Source organism: Microcaecilia unicolor, chromosome 1, assembly GCF_901765095.1.
Source record: "Microcaecilia unicolor chromosome 1, aMicUni1.1, whole genome shotgun sequence".
Taxonomy (NCBI): domain Eukaryota; kingdom Metazoa; phylum Chordata; class Amphibia; order Gymnophiona; family Siphonopidae; genus Microcaecilia; species Microcaecilia unicolor.
In genome coordinates this window covers 199,668,538-199,693,880 of record NC_044031.1, presented here as the reverse complement: position 1 = coordinate 199,693,880, position 25,343 = coordinate 199,668,538, and the positions used below count along the sequence as shown (strand labels likewise).

The following is a 25,343-nucleotide window of genomic DNA, read 5'->3' as shown; positions in this document are numbered from 1 at the left end:
TTTATTCGTTTTTGAGCCAGGCGCTTTCATTTTCCATTATAGCTGAAAAGCAAAAACGCCCAGCTCACAAATTGTCGAATAAAACATGGACGTCTATTTTTTTCGAAAATACGGTTCGGTCTGCCCCTTCACGGACCCATTCTCAGAGATAAACGCCCATGGAGATAGACGTTTTCGTTCGATTATGCCCCTCCACATCTGCCAAAGTGCATGCCCATAAATGGCAAGAACTGTGTTAAAGGCATGCTAAAGGCACTGCTTGCCTGCCAATCGGTAGCATGGAATGTTGCTGCTACTTGTGTTTCTGCCAGGTACTTGCGACCTGGATTGGCCACTGTTGGAAACAGGATACTGGGCTGGATGGACCATTGGTCTGACCCAGTATGGCTATTCTTAAGTTAAGCAGGCACCAGCTGATTTTCAGAATGGAGCCTGGTTAGCTTGGTGGATAAATTTAGGACAACCTTCTTGCTCTCCTTACTTTATCCACTTACTTAAGTGGTTTGCAGACTGAATATACCTCTAACCAGTTAAGTAGCAGCTCTGACCAGACTCTGCCTGTAGGCTGCCCCTTGGCTAGCCAATTTGCAAATGGCCAGTTAGAGCTGATTTTCATTAGCACTACCTAGTTAAGTGCCACTGAATATTGGTAGCTGGCCAGTTTAACAGTTAAATCCTTTTGAATATTGGCCCTTATGCCTGACATTCACTTGTCTAGATTTATGAGCCTACTTTATGAGCCTAGTGCTGAAAATCTATACTAAGTTCTTAATTTTTCCCCGCTCTAAATCTGCCCCTGTTGCCATCCAATGTTATGCTCCTAAATTTAGGAGTCTAGTGAAATTTTGAGTAAAAATGTAACCACTTAGCCCTAGTAAATTTTCAAAGAGGCCAATTTATGAGTATAAATCACAAAGTTAAGAGCATGAGTTTCTTGAATATTGGGCCTTTTATTTATTGATCCCCCCCTTAAATATATCACAAATACTATGAAATAGACCTCAAGGATTATCTACTAATTAAATCTAAGAGAGAAAAAGAAGGTGACAGGCTGAAGGCAGAGTGACGGGTCAGATCAAGTCTATTTGAAAGTCCATGGAAAGAATAAGTTATGTTTCGTTAATATACCGTCTGAGTTTTTCTATTCAAATTTAAATTGCTTTGGATAGCTGCCTCAGTGAAATTGATTGAAGTGAAGGGAGATGTCAGCACTGCTTAATATTAAATTCCATGATCTACTATAGTTTTGATATGTTTTCTTCTCATCTTCTCCTTCACAAGGTCTTGCCAGATGCACAAATGGGCTGATTACAAATTATTTGATATCAAATTGCTGCTCTGAGTGTATATGCAGAGCATAATTAGTAGATTGGATTATAGGGACTGCTTGAGCTTTCATGCCAAAATCCAACAGCTATTTTCACCATTTATATGTTAACATAGCATCTCCATCTAAGTGCAGCATGTAACTTCTTATGCATATTAATGAGGTTTATTCATTTATTTGTTTTTTGTTTTGCCCAAGTTCCTATGCCCCATGTTTATAGCTTAGTTAAAGCTATGGCTAAACATCCAAAGTCTCGTCATTGCAATTTTTCCATAGGAAGACACCTCCTATGGCATAAGAACATAAGAATAGGCATACTGTGTTAGACCAATGGTCCATATAGCCCAGTATCCTGCTTCCAGCAGTGGCCAATCCAGATCACAAGTACTTAGCAAAAACCCAAATAGTAGCAACATTCCATTCTACCAATCCTAGGGCAAGCAGTGGCTTCCCCATGTCTGTCTAAATGGACTTTTCGCCCAGGAACCTGTCCAAACCTTTTTTTTAAACCCAGATACACTAACTGCTGTTATCACATCCTCCAGCAAAGAGTTCCAGATCTTAACTATTTGTTGAGTGAAAAAATATTTCCTCCTATTTGTTTTAAAAGTATTTCCATGTAACTTCATTGAGTGTCCCCTAGTCTTTGTACTTTTGGAACGAGTAAAAAATCGATTCATTTCTACTCGTTCTACACCACTCAGGATTTTGTAGACCTCGATCATATCCATCTCTTTCCCAAGCTGAAGAGCTCTAACCTCTTTAAACTTTCCTCGTATGAGAGAATCTCCTTCCCTTTTATCATTTTGTGTGCTCTTCTTTGAATGTTTTCTAATTCCACTATATCTTTTTTGAGATGCGGCAACCAGATGCAAATGCAATACTCAAGGTCGCACCATAGAGCAATACAGAGGCATTATAGTATTTTCGGTCTGAAATAATAATGGCAATCACAATAGCTCATTATCAGTGCTATTTACTGCCTGGTAAAGGGCTTGGATTTGATTCCCAGGTTAGATCTTCTACTTCTGCAATCAGTTGGCACTGGGAATGCAGCATTCATAATCCTCAAGAATGGAGGGAGTCATAAGCAACATCGGGACGTACTGGCCAGATTTAGGACCCATAATTGCAGGATTCTGGAAGGAACATCCATGATCCAGAACTGTCACTGCAAAAGGTGGGCTGAGTTGAGAAAGGATATCATCTAGGAGGGGAAAAAACCTCCAGGTGTGTGCAAATGAAAGCTCATATCCATATCCCAGACTGACTAAGCAGGAACATTAAATGAGCAGGAGGAAACAGCCCACCCAAAATTAAATTATCAATTGAGAATCTTTATGGATTGTGCCTAAATAAAATAAATTCAAATGAGTAGAAAAATTGAAAATAGAGGGTGAAAAGTTAACTAGGTATCATTATTTTCATTTTTATTTACAAAATGGCAGGCCATAGACATCATGGTGCTGACAACTAAACTGTGTACATTGAAAACAGCAGTGAAAGCAGAGATCCCGATCACAAGTCCCACCCTCCGAAGTCAGATTCCCCCCAACACCTCAGCCAATGCGATACCTCCTGGTCAGATGCCCCTGACACCTCAGGACCAAACCCAACCTTCCAGAACTAACCCAAGGGTTGCCATTGGTGGTTCAATAGGCTCAAATGGGAATAGTTTCTCTCTGGGACTATGCCATTGCTAGGCACTGGGGGCCTCCACACATATAAGGTTTTTTTTCCCTAGTTTTGAGGTTCCTAGCACTTCACCCTGCCTTAGTTGATTTAGTAATGGTAAAAGAGATAATCCTGGTAATCCTGAGGTAGCAGATGGGTCCTGGGGTCATTCAGTTTCTTCTGGTAGTTGATAGGGTAAAGGTCCTGAGGGGCATATTCCTGATACTGTGAAATATGTAGATTCTTGTTGGATCTTGGCATTTGACAGTTGCTTTGATGATGAGTAGATGGTGAGTAGTACCTGATATAGGCCTTTCCAGTAAGGTTTTAGTGGAGAAATGTGTTGATGTACATCCCATATATCATGTCTTCTGGTTGTGGAAGTCACTCCTTCTCTGGCTGTTTGAAATGATTTGTGAATGGAAGGCTTTTAGAATGTTGAGTAAAGGTTCTCCAATAGTTTAAAATAGTACGTACATTAAAACATATCTGCAAGGTCTTTTATTGCAGATGGACCTCATACTTGTTCAGGCCCCAGGTTAGTCTCTGCCCAAAATATAGCAAGCTACTACTACTACTACTTAACATTTCTAAAGCGCTACTAGGGTTACGCAGCGCTGTACAATTTAACATGGAAGGACAGTCCCTGCTCAAGGAGCTTACAATCTAAAAGACAGGTGCACAATCTAAAGACAAGTGTAAAATCTAAAAGACAGGTGAACAATCTAGAGACAAGTGTACAATCTAAAAGACAAGTGTAGAGACAATCTGATAGGGCATACTATATTTCTCGAAAGGTTAGGTGCCAAAGGCAGCATTGAAGAGGTGAGTTTTAAGCAGAGATTTGAAGATGGGTAGGGAGGGGGCTTGGCGTAGGGGTTGAGGAAGATTTTCCAGGCATAGGGTGAGGCAAGGCAGAATGAGCGGAGCCTGGAGTTGGCAGAGGTGGAGAAGGGTGTTGAAAGGAGGGATTTGTCCTGAGAGCGGAGGTTACGGGTGGGAACTTAGGGGGAGATGAGGGTAGAGCGGTAGTGAGGAGAGGCAGACCGGGTGCATTTGTAGGTAAGGAGTAGAAGCTTGAATTGTATGCGGTATCTGATCAGAAGCCAGTGAAGTGACTTGAGGAGAGGGGTGATATGAGTATATCGGTTCTGGCGGAATATAAGACATGTGGCAGCGTTCTGAACGGATTGAAGGGGGGGGTAGATGGCTGAGTGGGAGGCCGGTGAGGAGTAAGTTGCAGTAGTCAAGGCGAGAGGTAATGAGAGCGTGGACGAGAGTTCGTATGGTGTGCTCAGAGAGGAAAGGGCGAATTTTGCTGATGTTGAAGAGGAAGAAGCGACAGGTCTTGGCAGTCTGTTGGATATGTGCAGAGAAGGAGAGGGAGGAGTCGAAGATGACTCCGAGGTTGCGGGCAGATGGGACGGGGTGGATGAGGGTGTTATCAACTGAGATAGACAGTGGAGGAAGAGGAGAAGTGGGTTTAGGTGGAAAGACGAGGAGCTCGGTTTTGGACATGTTCAGCTTCAGGTGGCGGTTGGACATCCAGGCAGCAATGTCAGATAAGCAGGCCGATACCTTGGCCTGGGTCTCGGCGGTGATGTCTGGTGTGGAGAGATATATAGCTGGGTGTCATCAGCATAAAGATGATACTGAAAACCATGAGATGAGATCAGTGAGCCTAGGGAAGAGGTGTAGATTGAGAAGAGAAGGGGTCCAAGGACAGATCCCTGGGGAACACCAACAACAGATAGTGGGATGGGAGTGGAGGAAGATCCATGAGAGTGTACCCTGAAGGTGCGGTGGGAGACATAAGAGGAGAACCAGGAGAGGACAGAGCCTTGGAACCCAAAAGAGGACAGTGTGGCGAGAAGTAAATCATGATTGACAGTGTCGAACGCAGCGGATAGATCAAGGAGGATGAGGATGGAATAGTGGCCTCTGGATTTGGCGAGGAGCAGGTCATTGCAGACTTTAGAGAGTGCTGTTTCCGTCGAGTGAAGAGGGCGAAAACCTGATTGAAGTGGATCGAGGATGGCATGAGAGGAGAGAAAATCTAGGCAGCGACTGTGAACGGCGCGCTCAAGTATTTTGGAGAGGAAGGGTAGGAGAGAGATGGGGTGGTAGTTGGAGGGGCAGGTAGGGTCAAGTGATGTTTTTTTTTAGGAGAGGTGTGACTACAGTGTGCTTGAAGGTGTCAGGGACAGTTGCAGTGGAGAGAGAAAGGTTAAGGATGCGACTGATGGAGGGGGTGAGAGTATGGGAGATGGTGTTAAGTAGGTTGATGGGGATGGGATCAGAGGAACACGTGGTGCATTTCGAGGAGGAAAGAAGGCGAGAGGTTTCATCCTTGGTGATCTCCGGAAAGGAGGAGAAAGAGGCCATGGTTGGTTGGTTGTTGGATGGGGCTACAGGCTGAAGAGGAGGTGATGGCTTGGTACTGAACTCAAGGTTGATCTTTTGCACCTTGTCGCGGAAGTAGTCAGCCAGTGATTGAGGAGAGAGTGAAGGGGGAGTGGGAGCGGGGGGCACTTTGAGGAGGGAGTTAAGGGTGGTGAAGAGACGACGAGGGTTGGAGCTGAGAGAATTGGTCAATTGGATGTAGTAGCATGAATTTGTAGTGAAGGAAGTCTGAATGGGTACGAGATTTCCTCCAGAGGCGTTCAGCGGATCAGGTGCAGGAGCGAAGGTAACGGATGCAAGCGGTCAGCCAAGGCTGGGGATTAGTACGCTTAGTGGGGCGGGAGGTGGGTGGGGCAAGGGTGTCCAAAGCGGAGGAGAGAGCGGCATTGTAAGCGGAGACCGCTTTGTCTACAGTCTTGGAGGACATGATGGAGGGGAGGAGATTAGAGATACTAGAGGATAAAGTGGGGGGGGTCAATAGCCTGGAGATTCCTGGAGGTGGTGGTTATAGTTGGACGGGGCAGAGGGGGGGGTGAAGAAGTGTAAAAGTGATCAGGTGATGATCGGAGAGAGGTAGAGCAGAAGCGTGGAAATTGGAGGGTGAGCCGGAGGAGGAGAGGACGAGGTCAAGACAATGGCCGTCACGGTGAGTAGGGGTGGTGGAGCATAGCTGGAGGTTGAAGGAGGATATAAGGATGAGGAACTTAGAGGCGTTAGGGTCGGATGGGTCATCAGCGTGTATGTTAAAGTCTCCGAGAATGAATGACGGAGATGAGGGTTCAAGAAAGACAGAAAGCCAAGCATCAAAGTCGGTGAGGAAGGAAGAGAAGGATTTATTAGGGGGGCGGTAGATGACTGCGACTCTGAGTGGCAGCGGGTAGAATAGCCGGATGGAATGGGCTTCAAAGGATGAGAAGCGGAGGGGTTGGAAACTACAGGAGGGCGAGAGTAGTAGCCCAACACCTCCACCGCGGCCAACTGGGCGGGGAGTGTGGGAGAAGAGATAACCTCCATGGCAGAGGGCCGCGACTGAGGCCGAGTTTTCCGGGGAGATCCAGGTTTCGGTTAGGGCAAGCAGTTGAAGGGAGTGAGAGATGAAGAGATCATGGGTGAAGGGCAGTTTATTGCAGACTGAGTGGGCATTCCACAAGGCGCATGAGAAGGGGAGGGAAGAGGGGGGAGGAGGGGAATAGAGACAAGATTGGAGACATCCCGGAATCGTTCGCGTAGGTAGGACGGGGACAGGTACGGGGGACCTGGATTAGGGTTAATGTCTCCCGCAGATAGCAGGAGGAGGAGCAAGAGAATGCGGAGGAGGGTGGGGGAGGTCGGGCGGCGAAGGCGGCGAAGACGGGGTGAACTTAGGAGAAATGGGGATGGGTTAATGGCAGGAAGGAAGTGTTGAAGGTTAAGAGCTAGGAAGGAGGAGGGGGACAAGAGGGATGGTGAGGTGGTGGGGGATGAGGGTGAATAGGGTATTGCCGTGGCAGGCAGGGCGGGAGGGCAGTGAGTTCTAGTGGCAGACAGTGGGAGTAGGGGGGGAAAGAAGATTAGGAAGGGACAGGGCAAGGAAGAGAACGTGGACAGGGGCCATAAGTAGTAGTAGTCGCAGTAGTAGTAGAGCACAGCAGCGGGACTGGAGCAAGCTGAACGAGCTTGGTTAGGCGGACTGGAACGAGCTGGGTTAGGCGGACTGGTACAAGCTGGAGCAGATGGACTTGAACAAGCAGGGAGAAGCTGGATCAGGCGGACTGGTAAAAGGCAGGTCTTTCTTTTTTTTTCAGGAAATGGCCATGCGGCAAGTGAAGCACTTGCCACATGACCATTTCAGAAGGAGCTCTTACTGCTACCCATTGACATGGCAGTAAGAGCTCCCACGCTAACCCAGCAGTAACCGGATATGATACACGTTGGGGTTGGGAACTACTGCCGGGCTTCCCTTTAGCGAGCAGTAAGCCTGCGTTAGGCTTCCCGTCGCTTTGTAAAAGGGGCCCATAGTCACTAAGTTCATTTCTTTCTGTGGTAATATTTTCAGGGTCAAACAGTTCATCAAAGTTGATAGTGGAAAGACTGACCTTTTTTTATTGGTGGCTCTTGTATTGATTGATTAGGTGGAAGTGACAATTCAGACATTAATTTCTGAGCCAGTTCCAATGCTTGTTTCTTTCTGATAGGAGATGTGATTCAAAATGTTGCAACATCATGTAAAGTATCCAATCAAATTCTGTCCTGCACTAAAACACGAGATTTCATTTGTAGGGTCTTAATAATTTCAGCAGCATCATACTTTTCTTGACACATTTTCATAAGATGGTGAATAAGAGGTACCACAAGGTAAAGTGTTGGGGTACTTTCTGAACATGCTGTCTATGAAACTGTTTTAAAGTGTTGCAGAAAACCCAATACCTCAGATATTTGATCTTTGCTGACTGCATGCAAATATCGCAATTCTTTTCTTTCTGCCAGCACTGTGTAGATGTTGTCATGCTATGATAAAATAGAGTCCAGCATCAAGTAAACGGCGTTCCAATGAGTTGAATATTCTTGTTTGAGGGATTTTTCTATTCATCTTTGCAGTCCTGTATGCTTAAAATGGCATATTAGGATTTTGCAATTATTGATTGGCTGATCTGACTCTTCATGTATACTTGACAACTTTCCTGTGACAACCAGATTCAGGCAATGAGTGAAGCAAGAAATTCTGCAACAGCAATCTCAAAATGCAGCTACCATGTTCAATGCATTGTCCGTCACAACGATTACTTTACTGAAGTCCAAAATTATTTACATCACTAACATCTGCTGATCCAGTATTTAAAATACATGAAGAAAGATTAAGGGATCCTTTTACTAAGGTGCGCTAACAGATTTAGTGCACACTAATGATTAGCATGTGCTAAATAATGCCCATAGGAATGTAATTGTAAGGACATATTTCTAGAAATCATTGGTTGATCTGGTATCTCATTATGCACACTAAATCAACCATGCTTTGTGGTGATGTCTACCAATGTCTGGCAAAATGATAAGAACCTTTCCCCATTTATGACGTTGAAAGGATGAAGATCTTTCATTATAAATTTAATCAATTTGAGTTTAATTTGATTCTTAGCTTCTGATGGCAACATTGCTTTTGGTATGAAAGAGCTCATTACATTAAGCTGACGATATGAAACTTCATGAACATTTGCTTACATTTTGGTAATGAATCCCAGATGTACCATCTTTCTTCTTGTACATAATAATGTGATGGCCAGGTTTTACACATAGCAAAGTCTATGCTTTTGTTGTCCACTAGTACCAGAGAAAATGATTTCCATATGTCTGCAGAACCTATTACAAAAATTTGAGGTAGTATTAATCAGACAGATTTAACAGTTACTAGTAAAGATTTTTCTGCATGATGATGAAGCTATTATTAATTTTAAGTCTATGAAAGATTATTCAAAGATTATTCAAATACAAAATAACATTTTCTGATCTAAGAAAGTAACATATGCCACCAGCTATTTAATATAGGCTCAGGAAAGCATGGATTAATGAGAATATGCATTAGGCTTATATTATTTTGACATACCATGCACATTTTACTGTATGAATATATTGCAATTATAGGCCACCAAGGTGCACTCAAATGTGTGACATCATACAATGTGAGCTACCAGTCTCACCTGTATTATCTTTCAGGGACACTCCTTCGCTTTCATTATTGACCAGACATTGCAGTTCATTTTTAGTAATTTCTGTGTTAGTCATTCTGAATTATGCACTTAAGAAAAATTAGATAAGAATTATTGACACAGCTGCTGCAGGCTGAGAAACTGGCAGAAATGCAAAGTCTTTATTTGATGGTGGGAAGAGCTGGTTACAGATGGGGGGGGGGGGGGGACACTGACTGAGCACATGTAGCAGATGTAGCTCAGTATCAGGAGAGAGAGGGTGTCTAGAAAGTTACAGAGTGCATGCCCTATAATTCCCTCTATGCTGGTCTCCCTTTACACTCCTTGAAAAGACTTCAGCTTATTCAATCTTCTGCTGATAAACTTCTTCACCATGCACATCGTTTCAATCACATCACACACACCCCCTCTCTCCTTTGTTCTGAAGATTGGCTCCCGTTTCTGCCCATATCAAGTCTGGACCTATCTCTTTCCTCATCTCCTCCCTCCGTCCTTATTTTCACCCTCTTCAGCTGCTGTTGGACTATGAGGGCCACTGGCTCTTCTTGCCCGCTAAGCTGAAAAAACATTTCAAGTGCAGCAAGTGCCACGTGTAATGATGGATGTGGACTGGTAGAGCTGTGGGCGCTTCCCTGATGATGACAAGTGAGGACAATTGAGGGGAAAACTCAACAACCCATACGCTCCTCAGCACTCAGATGTCAGCATTGGCTACTGATTGCACAGAGAATAAAAGTGTCTTGGTTGATTTTTTTTTTTTAAAACACTTCAGGGTTATTCAAATGTTCCTAGTTATTTGGGATTGATATTCAAAAGAATTTAACCAGGCAGGACAAGGGCAAACCCGAATGTGCAGGAGCACATACAGTGGTGTGAAAATGTTTTATCCCCTTCCTGATTTCCCCTATTATTTGTATTTATGTCATATGCCGAATATGTAATATTAGACAAACAGGACAAGCCTGGTCCTGGGGACATCCAGGCCGGTCAGGTTTCCAGGATGTTCACGGTGAGTGTTCATGGGAGAGATTTGCATGCACTGCCTCCACTATTTGTTTGTCTGTCCTAATTAGATTGTAAGCTCTGTCGAGCAGGGACTTTCTCTTCATGTTCAAGTGTACAGCGCTGCGTACGTCTAGTAGCGCTATAAAAATGATAAGTAGTAGTAGTAGTATATCAAGTCCAAGGTTCTTCTGCTTGTCATTAAGGGCTACCTTCCCACAGATCCAGCCTATATCACCAAAGTAATGATCCCCTATAACCCACCACATAATCTTCAATCTTCCACTTTTAACCTGCTCTATCTCCCCTCCCACACCTCCCTCTGACACAATATCTCACGAGAAACTACCTTCAGCTACATAGGTCCCAGTTTATGAAATTCTCTTCCATGCATCTCAGGTCCCAAACATCACTTTCTACCTTTAAAACACTACTCAAAACTCTTTATTGACTGCTTTGGATCATCTCTAACCCAACCACTCCACTATCCCTAAGTTCCATCTGACCTGTTTCTCTTTTCCTGGTACCGTCTACCTTGTTTTCTCCCTTCAGTTTTTGATTTTATTGTGGTTTTTCATGCAGAATATCAAGAGATTTGCATACACTGCCTCCACTGCATGCAAATCTATATCATGAACCCCCCCCCCCCCCCAGCCCTTCAACATCCAGGAAACTCCCCCCCCCTCCCCCCGGGCCTATTTGTACACTGGTGGTCCAGCAGTGGCTGTTGGGACAGGAGCACAGCCCCCTCGCTCCTGTCCCTTGTGGTGCCATTCTAAAATGGCTGCTGTGACCTCTCATGACAGCTCGTAGTACTTTGTGCATTACCGTGAGCTGCCATGAGAATTCATGGTGCCACAAGTGGCAGAAGCGAGGGGGCTGCGCTCCTGTCCCCATGAACCCTGCTGGACAACCAGGGATACAGGTAGGCCTAAGTGGGGCCTACCCAGATGGCTGGGGGGGGTTGGGGGTCTTCTAGGGAGAATTATAGTCTGAGCTATACTTTGAAAACTTTCCATGCTTAAACTGGACCAGATTGCTCTTAACTGATGCAATCAGATTTTTTTTTTTTACTAAAGCTGCACTATGATCATCAAAGGATAAGCTTGAATCTAAAATTACACCTAAAACTTTAGACTTATTTGTAATCTGCAGTTTCTCCTGTAACCAATTGTAAAAATTTATGAGGCAAAAAATCATAGTCCCCAAACCAAATATTAGTCCTTTGTCTGTTTAACTGTAAAAGGTTTGCACTATCCCCTGACTCAAAGAGATTTTTTCGGTTAACATAGATAAAGTATGTTCACAAGCATCTAACGCAGAACATAGTAAAAAAAATAGCATCCGCATAAGTCAATATTTGTATTCCAAGAGAAGATATCCAGACAGCAAGCAGTCTCATATAAACATTAAACAACATAGGGGACAACAGTGATCCCTGAGGGACACCACAACCAGGCAGTCAGGAATCAGAATAAGCACCATTCTTATCAACCAAAAATGTCATCCTGCCCAAGAATTCTGCAAACCATTTTAACACTTTTCCACCAATACCCAGTTCCGCAAGCCTAAGAAGCAATAAAGAGTGGTCAAAGAGTATCAAATGCTAGGGAAAGTTCAAACTGCAACAAAGCAGCCTGACACCCTTTGCTAAATATGTCCTTCACCTCTGATATCAAAAAAAGAAACAAGGTCTCGGTGCTGTGTAAAGGATGGAAACCATGTTGTGTAAAGTGTAAACAGTCGTTAGAAAAAATGAATTCATGAAACTGTTGATATACCAGGAATTCCAAGAGTTTTGCAACCCATGGAATGCCCATAACGGGTCAAAACATATCCACTAGAGATAAATCTGCATTAATAGGAATAGGAGTAAGAACATTACCAGAAAGAGTCAGGATAAATTTCCTCCATCAAAAATGATCTCTTTAACTCAGTTAACCAAGTTACCAAGTTCAAAGGAATTGATTTCAATAAGTATGATGAACTACTGTCCAAACTGCAAGATTTCCTAGAAAGATTATTTAAAAGTCTTGTAACGACATCTATAGAAATAGTAGAAAAGGCAATCCAAGACCTATCTACAGCCAGGGACTTCATCAAGGGTTCCAAAAATTCCAGAACTAAAGCTTAAACATGCATCAGGCCCAGTATGAAAGCTCTGCCTAATTTTCTGCACTGTAGACTGAAAGAAAAGAACTAAACTATCCACGGATGGCTGCAAAACTTGAGATACAAAACTAACAGTACTCACATCAGTTATCTTGTTAAAAATTTGAAATAACTCTTCAGAAGCATTTCCTGACTGCTGTACCTGTGAATCATAAAAATAAACTTTGGCCAGTAAAACTGCTGCCTTATAATTCCTGATATTTTCACGCCAAAGATGGATAGAGACTCACCTCCTGTGCATTTATGTCACAGAGGGGTTTTTTTTAATATTTAATTTTACAGCTTCAATATACAGTACTATATGCAAAATCCAGAAAGAAAACATAAAAGAAACATTTTTAAATTTGAAACATATTACAAAGAAATATATCCTCAAGTCCATATCGAGAAGAAAAACTGAGATCAATAAAACAAGAAACATCAAGTATATAATCACTGGAATTAACATCCATAACTTTAAGCCCTAAATCTATATCTAGAATCTTGTTCTTACTCTTTTCCTGTTCCAAAACAAACCTCTCCAAATGTGAAACGTCAAGAGGAAATAAAATACTTTTTTCCCCTGCAAGGTGAATGACACACCTGCAGGGGAAATGCAAGAAAAAAGTAACACCAATACCTATTACCATACATTTCAGAGCTAGGAACTGCCGCCTCCTCTGTTCTTGAGTTATTCTCGTCACATCAGGAAAACTCTGTATTGGCTACCCGCAGTGTCAGAGAGGTATTTTAAATCTCTCAATCATATCATATCTCCCCTCTCCTACCTTTCTTTCAAAGTATATATATATATTGAGATCTGTAAGTCTGTTGCCATATATTTTATGATGAAGACCACTGACTATTTTAGTGGCCTCCCTCTGAACTGATTCCATCCTGTTATACCTTTTTGAAGGTGCAGGCTCCAAAATTGTACACAGTACTCTAAAAAGAGTCTCACCAGAGACTTATACAAAAACATTATCACCTTCTTTTCCTGCTGACTATTCCTCACCCTATACACTCAAGCATCCTCCTGGCTTTTGCTGTCACATTTTCTACCTGTTTGGCCAACCTAAGATCTTCAGATATGATCACCTCTGAGCCCTGCTCATCTCTTCATTTACCCCCTATACTGTAATGCTCCCTATGGTTTTTGCAGTCCAAATGAATGACCCTGCATTCAGACACTGAGAAGGATGAATATCAAATCTGATAACTTGATCCATCTGGGAGAACTTCAAGGATACAACAGTTTCCATTTCTCTCTGCTCTCCACATTGTGTTCCAATGATGTCAATGCATCTGTGTCTCCACTTGACACATGACATTGGTTGTCTTCGGTACTGATGAAAACAACGCTGAATCCTCCTTCTTCTCTGGCACAAATCGGTCAACCTCTTCTCCTGATGGCCTCAGTCAATGCTCATTTTCAAAGAAGATTGACAACCTCTCAAAGTTGATGTGTTCCAGCATTATGTGAAGTTGCTGATCCCTTTGGGAACGATGCCTCAAATGTTGATAATGCTGCTCTTCATGGCACTAATTAAGACCACCACACTAGATATTAGGGTTGTATCAAATATTCAGATTTGATTCAATTCAGCCCCGAATAGTGCCTTGAATACATTGGGGCTGTATTCAGACCACGAGAGTTAAACCGGCTAACTCCCATGGTCGGCACTAAGCCCAGATATTCAATGCTGGGCCATTTCCGGTGACAGCATTGAATATCCAGTTTATTTTTGGCCAATTTAAAGATAACCAGCTAAGCCGATATTCAGAGCTAGCTGGTTACCTTTAAACCAGTCACAGATATCCCATGTTATCATGCAACCAAATATGGCTGTTAAACCGGCTTTAAAAATCGGCAGATAGCTGGTTTTATCAAGCAATACAACCACCTATCTGCTAACTACTAACTGGTTATATTCAGTGAAAGATAGCGGTTACCCCCTGCTGAATATCATCCGATAGCCAGCTACAGTATGTACCATTTAACCAGCTAGGTGCCGTTCTTGTTTTGACTATCAGGGGGATTATTCTTATTAGGCCAAATAGTGATTTAAATTCAAAGTTGGATAATCTTACTGTGCTAAATCCTACTGAAATAAACACTTGATCTCTGATTTCATGTTGCTTCTTTTATTATTTGTTATGTTAAAGCTCAATGTCCATTATTCATATTCGGTATTTGCATTTGGCCGAATAATATTTTTTACTATTTCTATTCAACTGAATAGTAAAATATGCTATTCAGTACAGATTTACTAGATATGCTCTTGCCGCACAACCTGCCATTTTTAAGGCCACTGGGTTTTTTTTATTTTCCATATTGTCAAGAAAAATAGCTTCAGTAAACTCAAGACTCAATTTTAGAAAAATAAGGTCTGGCCTACAAAAAAAGTAGAAGAGTAACACAAATGACTAAAAATCCTTCCTAAGGGGTCCTTTTACTAAGGTGCACTGAAAAATGGTTTCTGGTAATGTAGATGCATGTTTTAGGCATGCACAGAATTATTTTTTACTGCACCTACAAAAAAATGCCTTTTTAAAAATTTTTGCCGAAAATGAACGTGCAGCAAAATGAAAATTGCTGCACGTCCATTTTGGGTCTGAGACCTCACTGCAAGCCATTGACCTAGCAGTAAGCTCTCACGCGGTAACTGGGCAATAATGGTCTATGTGCATCAAATTCCACTTGACGCGTGTAGTTGCCGCGCATCAGGAAAAAACATACTTTCAGATGCACGTAACAGACATGCGCCAAAATTGAAATTACCACAAGGGCCACGCAGTAACCGGGCACTAACTCCAATTTGGCACGTGTTGGGCGCACATAGGCGCCTACACAGCTTAGTAAAAGGGCCTCTTTGGGAACTAAAGGTGATTGAAGTTACACACATTAGCAAGAGTCGCAAAACATCTTAGAAAGACAGAAAGTGGGAAGACATATAACCAGCTCTGTGGAAAGACCCAGGTATGTCCTATCTGCTATCAAGAGACAGGAAGTCTTGCGCATGCGCAATATCCCTATTTCAAAGCTTCTAGAAGCTGTACTAAGCTGAAGAAGCTTTTTCCAAATGTGCTACATTGGATGATGTCACCCAGATTGCCATTCTGCTTGTCCTCAGAGAGAATTAAATATTTCCTAGATGAAATCAACACAGAGAAAAAGAAGTAGATCTAAAAAAAAACTCCAAGAGGTGCAAAATGTACAAAATGTTCAATTTATTCACCACTAAAATAATAAATGCAAACATAATTAAAAGTTGCTACTTCTGAGAAGAGAGTAGTTTAAAACCAGTAGGTGAAACATTCTCTCAGCATCACTGGGTTCTGTTTCAAGCCCAAAACCTAGTCTTTTGAAAGGGCAAAACATGGCCTTGTCAGGCTTTTAATTATTTATGTATTTATTATTTTAGTGGTGAATAAATTGAACATTTTGTACATTTTGCATATCTTGGAGTTTTTTTAGATCCACTGCTTCTTTTTTTTTCTTGCTGGATCTAGTAGATCAATTGCCTATTTATTATCTTGGACCTAGTTAGAATCAATACAGTGCTATTCTGTTTAAAAAAAAAAGCTATTCAATTTCCATAGTCTAGCTAGCCCAGTGGTTCTCAAACCTGTCCTAGGGAATCCCCAGCCAGTCAGGTTTCCTGGATATGCACACTGAATATGCATGAGAGAATCTGCATGCAGTGGAAGCAATGAATGCAAATCAGTCTAATTAATATTCATTGCAGATATCCCAAAACTCTGACTGGCTGGAGTTCCCCCAGGACAGGTTTTGGAACCACTGGTCTAGCCTGTGAATGTTAATGCATTAGAAACACATACAGGCTCACTTCATTTCTAGGGATGGACAGTTGTTGGCAAACAAAAAGGGCATGGTTTCTTTTGCCAACTATAGGTTTGCAAATTACAGCCCCCACCCTGCAATCCAAGCCCCCCCCCCCCGATGATCCAAGTCACTCCCCCTCCCCCACCTTTGACCTACCCCCCTGATACATAAGTACAAAAGTATTGCCATACTGGGACAGACCAAAGGTCCATCAAGCCCAGCAGACTGTTTCCAACAGTGGCCAATCCAGGTCACAAATACCTGGCAAGATTCCCAAAAAAGTACAAAACATTTTATGCTGCTTATCCCAGAAATATTTTCCCCAAGTCCATTGTAATAATGGTCTATGAACTTTTCCTTTAGGAAGCTGTCCAAACCTTTTTAAAACTTTGCTAAGCTTACCATCTTTACCACATTTTCTGGCAACGAATTCCAGAGTTGAATTACACGTTGAGTGAAGAAACATTTTCTCCGATTCGTTTTAAATTTACTATTTTGTAGCGTCATCGCATGCCCCCTAGTCCTAGTATTTTTGGAAAGCGTAAACAGACGCTTCACGTCTACCTGTTCCACTCCATTCATTATTTTATAAACTTCTATCATATCTTCCCTCAGCCATCTTTTCTCCAAGCTGAAGAGCCCCAGCCGCTTTAGCCTTTCCTCATAGAGAAGTCGTCCCATCCCTTTTATCATTTTCGTCGTCCTTCTCTGCACCTTTTCTAATTCCACTATATCTTTGTCTAGCAGAGTCCATTGGGGCAGGAGCACTGCCGATCTGCTTCTGCCCATGGTCATGTCCACAACCATTATGGTGGCTGAGACCTTTCTTCATAGTCTCACGGTACTAGCGTTCTGATCCTTAGTGCCACCTTAATGTGTAGTTTAGTGAAGTTTCATATTATTTCTTTTTGACTCGATTAAATAAAGGCTTTTTCTAGAGCACAAGATTTTTGACCTTTGTCTTGTTTGGTTTATTTCCTCAATATTCTTGTTCCCGAAAGGTTCCCACTGCCATATTGGATGCGGCCATGGTCACAGGAGGAGCAGATCGGCATTGCTCCTGCCCCAAAGAACCTCACTAGGCCACCATGGAACTAGGCCTGGTGAATGGAGGGGGGGGGGGCTTAGGTAATGGGACTAGGACACAGGAGAGCTTGAATCACAGGAGGGAGCCAGAAAATGTTTGTTTTGTGTAGTCTCCTGTGACAACACAAGGGGTGGGGTGGCCCCAAACAAAATGAACATTCCCCTAAATGACATGAGAAACCACAAAACAAACATTTTCTGACTGCCCATCCCTATTTATTTCTACAGATACCACCAGAATTTTCCCATTGACCATTTACCATTGACCAAAAAACTCTATGGTGCAGCTAGGGATAAATGTACATTATTTAATCATTACTATGAAGGAGTTGATAATTTACTTGTTAAATTTTCATTAGATTTAAAAGCATAATTACTATTAACCTGAATAGAATAGACTGTTTGCAAACAGAACACCTAAGTTCATACAAAATGTTGATTTTAATAGAATGTTTTTGTAGCAGGAATTACATCCGTGAGCTTACATTTGAAAAGAAGAATAGAAATACAAAATAAAAAATAAATATGTTAAGATTTTGAAAAGGCTTTTCTAAAAGAAACATCTATTGTATTTAGGACAAGTTAATGCAACAACAGTACAGTAAATATTATTATGATTATTGCACAGTAGGATTAAGCGGAGTACGAAACAGACTAGAAGTAATCACATAACTTGATGGGTGACTTTTTAAAAGTTTATAAAATTTCAGTATTATAAAACAGAAGAACAAAAAAAGCACCAAGGGCCTTCAAAAAAAGGGGTTAGAATCTTTAATCATATATGTCAATGAAACAAATCTAGAATGGAACCGACACGGTCCGTGTTTCGGCGCACAGCGCCTGCGTCAGGGGTCTATATTAAACATGTGTACACACATATTTACATATATGAATATGTAATACACATATGTTAAGAACCTTAAGCATTGGAATATTTCTATAACATTTAAAACCAAAGATATTCACAACATATATAATATATGAACCCATAAAGTTAAAAATGAGCTTGCAAGTTTATATTTGATATCATCAAAATACTATCAGAGCATATTTGTAATTGAAAATTTTCTTTGCTAACATTTTACTATCATGTACATTTTGTTGTATATCCAGAAACGTATTAATTATTAAAAATTTTTGAAAAAATAATAAAATAATAATAAAAAATTATAAAACAGAAATACCTATGTAGACAAAAAGTATAACAACGGCACAAATTTCTTACTAACATGCAAACCAGTATTAATATGGCATTCTTTAATCAAATCCCGAGCCTATGTTCAAAGTGATTTAAATGACCAGGAGAGAGTTGTCTTGGGATATCCACCAATATTCAGCAGCATTTAACCACACAATACCGCTGAGTATTATGACAGACCCTCCCTGCACTGTCCGCTTAGTGCTGGGGCAGTCCGTGGGTGACGCTTGGAAGGAAGGAGCTGGGACTTAACCAGGTAGTAGTCATATTCAGATCACTAACTAATTAAGCAAGCCACTAAAATTAGGACAGCACTGAATGTCTGGGGCTAATTTAGCAGGCGACGGTCAGCATTTAAAAAGCACTGACTGCCGCTGGCCAAATATCACCCAGTACAACACATGGAAGGAGGCACAAGAATACACAGAAGTAACAAAAAGAGAGCAAAATAATATGCTAGACACTACGTGGCCATTTTACTAGGCTGTGTAGGTGCCTACGCGTGTCAATTTTGAGTTACCACCTGGCTACCACGTGGCCCTTGCGGTAATTTCATTTTTGACATGTGTCCGCTACGTGCACCGGAAAATAATTTTTATTTTCTGGCGCATGGAAGAAACCGGACGGTAATTGACAGTCTACCCATGTAGACGATTACCGCATGGTTACCACATAAGACCTTACCGCTAAGTCAATGGCTGGCGATAAGGTCTCAGACCCAAAATGGACGAGCACCAATTTTTATTTTGCCACAAGTCCATTTTCGGCAAAAATTTTAAAAAAGGCCTTTTTTACAGGTGTGCTGAAAAATGGATCTGCGCGTGCCAAAAACACATTCCTACACTGGTACAGTCCATTGTTCAGTGCACCTTAGTAATAGGGCCCCTGAGGGCCCTGTTTACTAAGGTGTGCTAGTGTTTTTAGCGCATGCTAAACACTAGAGACACCCATATATTCCTATGAGTGTCTCTAGCTTTTAGCATACACTAAAAACGCTAGTGCGGTTTAGTAAACAGGGCCCTTACTCTGAAATGAGTTGTGCTTAACCCCATGTTAGTGAAGAAAATAGAAAGTAAGCCCATATGAGGTCTCAAAATAGAGGGAAGCTAATATAGGTCAGTCCTGTCAAGACAGAAAAGAATCACTAGAAATCTTTTCAGACTTGGAGACACTTGCAAAACATTTTTGGTGGGCTCAGCATTCATCCCAGCTTGACCCAGGCACTCTTTCTCTCCTGCCAAAGTATTCTCTTCAAGCGCTTCAAATAGTAATGAACTCGGCAGTGCGATTGTTAATGGGCCTTTCCCGTTCAGATCACATTTCTCCTTGTTTGAAGAGCCTGAAGTGGCTGCCAGTGCAGTGGAAGATTTTGTATAAATTGCTGCTATTGGTTCATCAGGCTATGTATCAGGATATTTATTTATCAGGATATTTATTTGAAAACTGCATTACAGTGGTATGCACCCTCCCAACTACTGTGATCTGAATGCCAGCAGTTGCTTCTGGCTCCTGCATTGCAATGTATACGTTCGGAGTTCACAAAGCTGGGAACCTTTTCCATCCGTGGTCCAATTGAATGGAACAACGTAACTATTACGACTCAAGTGTGAAACCAGTGGTCCTGCATTCCGGAAAAGGCTCAGAGACTTCCTCTTGCTTAAGGCCTTTTTCTGTTCTGATTGATGACTGCATCTGCAATATGTTTGATTTTTCTTTTTGTTTTTGTTGACTGTTTTTATGGAAGTTTTATTGTAATCTGCTCTGGATAACGGTTGACTAGAAAAATAATAAACCTAAGTCTAAATCTTTCCCTCCCCCTCAGCACACTCCCTTTTTACTTCTCCTTCTCCCCTTCCTCCCAATTCATTATCTTTCCCTCCTCTCCCTAAAAAAAGGGATCTCTCTCTTTCTCTCTTCCTAGAAACTACTTGCACTGTTTCTCTGTTTTGTCTTTTCCTTTCCTCTCTCAGCTCCCCAACCCCCCAGCCCCCATGGCACACCTTTTGCTATGGCTTATCCCAGTGACGTACCAAGGGGGTGGCAGTGGGGGCGGTCCGCCCCGGGTGCACGCTGCTGAGGGGGTGCCGCAGCACGCGCCTGCTGCGAGAGTTCACTAACTTCTCTTGTTCGCTGCAGCTCCCTCTGCCCCGGAACAGGTTACTTCCTGTTCCGGGGCAGAGGGAGCTGCAGCAAACGAGCAAAGTTAGTAAACTCGCAGCAGGCGCGCGCTGCGGCACCCCCCCCCCAGCGGCATGCACCTGGGGGGGCTCTTTCGCGGGGGGGGTCCACGCTGCATCGGGGGGGCGCTGCACCCGGGGGGCGGGGCGCCGCCCTGGGTGTCTGCCCCCCTAGGAACGCCACTGGCTTATCCTAGACTGAGCTAAGTTCATTGGGATCCTGCAGCTCTTCAGGTCCTCTGGTGCCGCTGTTTGCCTCCACCTTACCACATCTTCAAGAGGAACACTACAGAAGTGCTCCGCCATGTTCTGCATTTGCAGGAGCCCCCCTCTACGCATGCATGCTTATTATGGGAGAAGATGCAGGTGACAGACACCCACACCTCCGTTATTATGTATATAGATATTAATCAATCTTTATTTCTTTCACACTTTTCCAAGCTTGACCAAGACAAGTTAAAGAAGAAGTTATATATAAACATCCATAGAGCTTTAAATAAATCAGAAATATGGTCCAATTAAAACAAAATTATCCTGGCCAAATACAATTTTACACCTACAAGGTTAATTATAGTTCATAGTTTGTTATATTGCAAATAGTTAAAAACATCTAAGCGGTTCAGAACTGAAGAAAAATTGTTAGGCTCTTCCCTGCATGCTTATCAATCTACATAGTTTTGAACTCCGCAGAGAAGCGGTTGTTAATTGCACCACCACTCCACCAGGTTAGGCGGAATGACTTTAGAGCTTTGATCTTTTATGTTGCCAGTCCTCTTTTGTGGAATACCTTATCACAGCACTTACGTAGCGTGACTTTTTTTTTTTTTTTTTTTTTGCATTTTTGGAAATGTTTGAAAGTATATCTGTTCAATCAAGTGTTTGAGTTATTCTTTTAAGTATTTTTGATGTTTATTTTGGATTATTTCTCGTGCTTATATTACTATTTTTATGGTTATTTACATGCTTGATATACCACCATTACTGATGCGACACATCACAGTACTTTACAATAAAATCAGATATTAATCCAAAAAATCAGAAAAGAACGCTATAATCAATAAGACAGCAGTCACACACATCATGTGTACAAGTAGTTATACAAAGATACGCAGGTATTTTCCCTGTCTGCAGTACACACTGTCCTAACCAGTTGTGGGGACAGAGTAGCCAAATACCTGTTGAAAATAAAGGGATTTATGTTGAGATTTAAATTTAGTGAAGAAGAGTTCTGATCTAATCATGCCAGCTTTAGAGCCATTTTATTGGCTGTTGTCATCCATCTGATTGTCATATGTTATTTTGCAAGCCGCTTGGAATTGCAAAGTTCTAATAGTTTGTTCCAGAAACTGTGAATCCCCAATCTCTCACTCATTCTAATAAGAGTAAAACCAACAAGGCTAAAGTATTAACAGTGCTTTTTTTTCTAGGGAAACAGGTACCGTTACTCATACAGCGCTGACTTTAAGGGGTGGGATGACTATCCATAGCTCCACCCCTACAGTAGTCACACTGTCATAGTAGTCTTACCACTCCCACCCACCCCCGTTATCAGCACAGAGCATAGAAAAGGGCTATATATACTACAAAAATTGAAAACTTTGCAAATGCTAGCTATACTTAGCAAAAATTGTTGTTCAATTATGTTTCCTGGAAAATAAATACCTCTAACCCTGTACACTGGACCATCAAGGTATTAAATGCAAACACATATTTGGCATCCACCGAAGCCTTCCTCACACAACAATGGGTGCAGAGCACAACTAGGACACATCTCCGTAGAACTCACCATCTATATAAATAAAATCCCCCTCAGACATTCTGAATCCCCCTCAGACGTTCTGAAGCTCACCTCACTCCAACTGTGGCTCCTGACCTAGGCTATTCGGACTCCTGCACTCAGCCACGCCCACCTGCGCCCTAGGCCACGCCCCATCTGGACATAAAAAGCACTCTCAACGTTCCATTGACCACTGACGTCAATGAAGCCAGTTCGTTTGTTCGAAACTCTGAAGCAGCAGAAGTGGGCCCCGCCCTCGCGTCAAACGTAATGACATTGAGAGCGGAGCACATTCAAGGAGCCAATCAGTAGCCGAAAGCAGGAGAGAGGGCGGAAAGACGAAGAGGGACGTGTAGCTCCGCCCTCACGTCACCACACGATTACGTCAACGGCAGGGCGGAACAAACAGCGTCGCACATACACAACTTGGACGGAGATCCCGAGCCCCCCTCGGTAAGCGATGACGTCGACGGCGGGGCGGTAAAGAGAGCATCACACAAACACAACTTGCACCAAGATCCCGGAGCCACCCTCGGTAACCGACATCAACACACACAACCTAATCTCATAGCAACAGGGTCAACTCTGCCTGGGAGGGTATGCTCGCATGGAGGAGGAGGAAATCAGGGAAGGAAGTCAGAATGCTGGCATGGAGGAGGAGGACATTAGGGAAGGAATACAGAACTGCTTAACAGAAGGAAAAGCAGGTGGGGAGGGAGGGGCACACACTCACTCAGTAGAGATGGGGAGGGGGAAGGCAAGAGAGGGGAAAAGAGGGAGGAAACGGAGGGGGCCCAACAAAAGGGAAAAGTACGAATGGGGGGGTAAGTAACCAGACGCTCTGTCAAACACACTGTAGCTCTCGGAAAACTCTGTCTCTGTCACTCACTGTGTCCAACATACGCACTCGCACACAGTCATTCTGAAACACACACACTCAAACACAGATACACAAGCACTCAATCTCTCTCTCTCTCTCACACACAGTCACTCTCACACACACACTCACTCTAACATACACACTACGAGGAAAACCTGGCTAGCACCCATTTCATTTCTTTCCGAAACGGGCCTTTTTTACTAGTATTAAATAAATACCTGATTCTGATGTTATCTCAATAACAAAACAGCAAAAGTACAGGCTGACAAATGCACAAACCAATAGGGAGATAATATCAAAAAACAGTTTATTCAGAATATTCATATCAAGGACCCGACACGGTCCGTGTTTTGGCACCAAAGCGCCTGCCTTAGGGGTCACAAACAACTTTCTCTGAGAAGAAGCTGATTGGCTTGAATAATTCCCTTATGTATGCACGTGGTTATAAAAACAAGTTAATCCACAGAGAGAACAAAAGACCAGCCAACCGATCAGCAAGCACTATGTGACAGGGGGATTATCATCAGAAATTAATAGGCTCTGAACAATTTGATAACATGGTTTCATTCAAAATTTTTAGATCTCTGACTAACTCACAAATCGTTGCTCAAATTCAGAGGATTTACAATCTACCATGGTAGAATTGGCTACATATTTTAGAAATAAGATTGAAAATATTAGATCTGTGTTGCTGCTTTCCAATCCAGATTATTTTTTTTTAATTATTTGATACTGTTGATCAACAGGAGTCTGGTATTAAAGATAACCTAGTGTGGTTTGATTTTAATCCAGTCTCAACTGAAGAGGTAAACTCAATATTGAGACAGTTAGCAGGCAAATTTTGTATTCTTGATCATCATCCATCTTATTTACTTAGGTCTTCTCCCACCCAGTTAATAGTTTGGATTACCTTACTAATCAATTCTCTTCTAAGAGAAGATGACTTTCCTCAGGAGCCTGGGAAAATAATTCTTACCAAAGGCTAATGGAACAGATATGACAGAGGTAGTTAACTTGCAACCTGTTGCCAACATTCCCTGGCTTGCTAAGTTGTCAGAATTAATAGTTACAACACAATTAATGTATTATCTAGATTTGCATAAATGTCTTCATGAAGCTCAATACGGTTTTAGACCAATGCATAGTACTGAGGTGCTGTTGGTCATATTGGTTTCAAAAGTGACGCCATTGCCCCATGTAAGCCACATTGAGCCTGCCATGAGTGGGAAAGCGTGGGGTACAAATGTAACAAAACAAAAAAAGTCTTTTCTAAGTCAAATCATTCCTTCTGTTTTAATGAAATTTGATGTTTATGGGGCCTTTGACACTGTAGATCATGTGTTATTGTTAAACAGGTTGAGTGGTTTGGAATTGGGGGAAAATGTTTTCAAGTGGTTCAAGGGTTTTCTCAGCAATAGGCAGTAGAGTGTCAGAAAAAAATGGAAAGTTTTCCAATAGCTGGAGTGCTGTTTATGGAGTGCCTTAGGGCTCTCCTTTGTCGTCAATATTATTTAACGCCTTCATGAAGTCCCTGGACAATTTCTTAATATCTTCCTTGCTTTATGTTGCCTCTTATGCTGACGATATCTTCATCTTGATACCTATGCTAAATGATAAAGCTGATCTACAGGCATTAATTTCTGAATGTATTTTTAAAACACATCATTGGGTATCTATTAACTTATTAAAGCTTAATACAGCTAAGACCAAACTGCTATATTTTGATACATCGGTAACTAGAACTCCACAAAACTTGGTTCTTAAAACAGGGAAATCTCTGATTTTTGATAATTCCTCTATAGTGTTGGGCTTCATATTAGATACATAATTAACTATGAAACATCAAGTAGATAATTTGTATAAAAGAGTGTTTGTAAAATTACGACAGCTAAGAGCAATAAAAATCTTCTTTCAACCAAAACAGTTTAGAATGCTGGTTCAGGCTATAGTTTGTCTCAGTTGGATTATTGCATCTCCTTATATGCTGGCTTTAATCAAGTACTTGTTAAAAGACTTCATTTGCTGCAAAATTGTGCTGCGAGGATGTTTTTTGGTTGCAAGAAATGTGAGCATGTGACACCTTTGTTTAGAGAACTTCATTGGTTGTCTTTTGCTGCTAGAGTTGATTTTAAAACTGTTTG

General features: G+C 42.1%; 1 protein-coding gene across 1 annotated transcript in view; it reads left to right on the top strand.

Annotated features, from left to right (window-relative positions):
- CNTNAP2 (contactin associated protein like 2) overlaps positions 1 to 25,343 on the top strand; it is a 2,081,195-nt gene that overhangs the window by 1,699,366 nt on the left and 356,486 nt on the right. The window lies entirely within an intron of this gene.